Source organism: Limulus polyphemus, unplaced genomic scaffold, assembly GCF_000517525.1.
Source record: "Limulus polyphemus unplaced genomic scaffold, Limulus_polyphemus-2.1.2 Scaffold3008, whole genome shotgun sequence".
NCBI classification, from domain to species: Eukaryota; Metazoa; Arthropoda; class Merostomata; order Xiphosura; family Limulidae; genus Limulus; species Limulus polyphemus.
The window spans coordinates 39,512-42,730 of NW_013668618.1; the positions used below are offsets into that span (position 1 = coordinate 39,512).

Genomic DNA, 3,219 nt, shown 5'->3' on the forward strand with positions numbered 1-3,219 from the left:
CATATATAATATTATTTTTAAATTCTGATAAAGTCTTCAATCAGCTAGTGATAAAATGAGAATCTACTATGATGTTAATGCTGATACCACTGAATTCCATTAAGGTGACATAGTATAGCTGTACAATACACACCACAAGAAAGGACTAACTCCAAAGTTTAGCAAGTGTTGGGAAGGACCATATGCTGTACTGAAAAGAACCGATGATATAGTTTGCAGAATCCAGAAGGAGGGGCAGTCTAAACCAAAATATACTCGAATCAATATTTTTTTTTGTAATATTTCAGAAAGAGAAGCTAAGTAAACTATCTCAAATTCGGTTTTAGCTTTTTAAGTACGTCTTTTGCTTGCTAGTTTATTCAAATATATACATTTATGTGTACATAATGTGCTATCTGTGGCTCACCGCCGCTGGTATTGAAACCCTGTTTTAGTGTTATAAGCCTTCAGGCTTATCTTTGAGGGACTGGGGGCAATTAAAAATAAAAATATCAGGTATAGAATGAATAGTATCTTTTTTGTGCATAATCAAATAAAAAATACACGAAAAAATCGTAAAGCCTGAAGGGTACTTTATGCAGCAGGTGGGTTAAAAGGTCAGGTCAGAATTCAGAGGTAGCATTTCCTATTTTTGAACTAATGAACATAGAAGTGGCAGATAGTTAGCAGTACCTGCTAACCCACTTGACTGGAATAAAAGGAGTAACTGCCACTTTTGTCGCATGAGAACTCGAACCTTTTACTCTTCGACTACAACCTTGTATACTAGAGCATGTCTATTTTAATTAAATGTAAATAATTATCTAGTTAAGGTTGAAAAAAAAAAGTATAAAAAAAGCTCCCAAAAAACAATCTGCTATTTATGCTGCCTTGGCTTTTGATTCATCAATAAGTCATAATTGTCCCTATAGAGTACAATCTGCTATTTATGCTTCCTTGGCTTTTGATTCATCAATAAGACATAACTGTCCCTATAGAGTATAATTTTTTAAAATTAATTTTTCTTATACTACAAAGGTCTTATCAACAGGTGTTGGTCTGGGTTATTGGCTATTTGTTGTTTATTGTTTATTTGTAATTAAGCACAAAGCTACACAATGGGCTATCTGTGCTCTGCCCACCACGAATATCGAAACCCGGATTCTAGCGTTGTGAGTCCGAGAACCATCACGGTTTAAAGTGGCACGATGGAAGTTCGGTAACCACAATTTTATTTGAAAGTTTAGAATATAAAAAATTGAGTTTCTCAAAAATACACAAACGTAAAAGTCTGTCAGCTTATTAGGCTGAACTGTCTTGGATACTCATACCACCCATATTTCATTCAGTATTAATTATAAATATTACTCAAAACCCATACCACCCAAAACCAACAACACTGTATTCAATATTCATTGCAAACATCTTGGACACCCAAACCAACAATGCTGTATTCAATATTAATTGCAAACACTTTGGACACCCAAACCAACAATTCTATGTTAAATATTCATGAAAAATGTCTTGCAACAACCAATCAAACAATATTCTATTCAATATTCATTAACAATGTCTTGGAAACCAACACTAATAATGGTACATTCAGTTGTGTTATGTGGCTTTAGGTGTGAAAAATAATATTTAATAAAAACACCTTCATTTCTTACTCACAAAACAGTAGGGAAAACTTGAGTGCCAAGTTTAACTGGAAATCTTCAAACTCTCAATGATAGTGTATAAGTGTGTACATTAAAACTGAACCAAGGTTGGCTATGGTAAGTCTCATTTCTTAAGTGGTATATTGGAAATACAAATGTCAGTATATACACTGTAGAAAGATAATTGAAACATGGATTCAAAGAAGAATTACTTTTTTGTGGCATTTAAATTTATAATGTTCTAACAAATTACACAATGTGATGTCTTAGTCTGAATTTTTTTATCTATTGGATAAGTTTGGATGAAAAAAGTTTCATTTAATTCTGACAGAAAATGACAAGAATATTTTGGAAGTTAACTACTCTTCTCAGTGGACCAAATGTTCTCCTGGAGAAATATTTTTATGTTGTTACACATTTGATTTACTGGCCATTGCAACTCCATGATTTGTGGGTGTGATATTTTGCACTAATGTCATTAAATAACACTAATAGGAATATCATAATATTTTCTTGGGCTTAGCCACAACAATTATGCTTTTTATATTTTACTAAATTTAATGTTTCAAACACACAAAAACAATGGAATTAAAATCACCAGTACATTAATAAAATATTATTAACTAAAAGCAAAATGTCTACATCACTGATCCTAAATAAGTAAACTTATAAATTATAGCCTATAGATGACAGAAATTAAATACAGTGCTCTGAGACTGATAGGCATACACATACAGAACAAATTATATTAAACACTATGTTACTTTTAAGTTTACTAGAAAGTGGAACAGAAAGAAAAAGAATAGTCCTAACTCAGTAATTAAGTAACTGCACTTCGTACTTAGTCACAACTACAAATTACAGTGGTTTAACAGGAGATGCAACATGAACATTTTAAAAGCCACTTATTTATGTTGTTGCATAATAATTAACCAAATGATAAGAAATAAGATACAATATCACAACGATTAAATTTAAAGTATTCAAACTAATTAACCTTAATTTAAAAATTGCGTACCCGAGAGATGTCTGTCACAAATTACAATCTTTTTTGTTTTACTCTGGATCACATGAATTGTCGACGAATACAATTATACTAATGTTAGTACTAGTAGTAGTAGAACATAAAAATGTATAATACATCTCCATATGACACAATGATATTTAGTCCACATAATTATATATTTCTTTTGTTTCTACTACATTTCTCTTGTACAGCCAAACCCAGAGGTTTACCCTAAATGAATAGTAATACAAGTACATCAACTCGATGAAGCTTAAACATTACGTTATATTGTAGTGATAGCCCTAATAACTTTATATTATCATCATGAGAAAATGTGTGCTGCCACCTTACGCCACTTAGTTGCATCATACTATATACTTTCTGCGCTCAAATATAAAATGTAGTTATCACCTACACAATAGGTGTTTGGTTCTCTGACCACCACGAGGAATTTGACCCTATGATGATTTTAGCGTTGTAAGTCCGTAAACTTACTGTTGATCCACTGGGGAACTCAAACATATCAAAAAGTAGATACATTGTTCCTGGAGATATTAAATTGGTAAAATATTAGAT

The 3,219-nt window shown here is 31.7% G+C and overlaps 1 protein-coding gene across 1 annotated transcript in view; it reads right to left on the minus strand.

Annotated features, from left to right (window-relative positions):
- The window catches only part of LOC111088027 (rho-associated protein kinase 2-like), a 10,208-nt gene extending 7,264 nt beyond the window's left edge, over positions 1-2,944 (minus strand). The window contains exon 1 of the mRNA XM_022396768.1: positions 2,656-2,944. The gene's annotated coding sequence lies outside the window, so the exon portion shown is untranslated. The remainder of the gene's footprint in view (positions 1-2,655) is intronic.
- Positions 2,945-3,219: the final 275 nt, after the last annotated feature.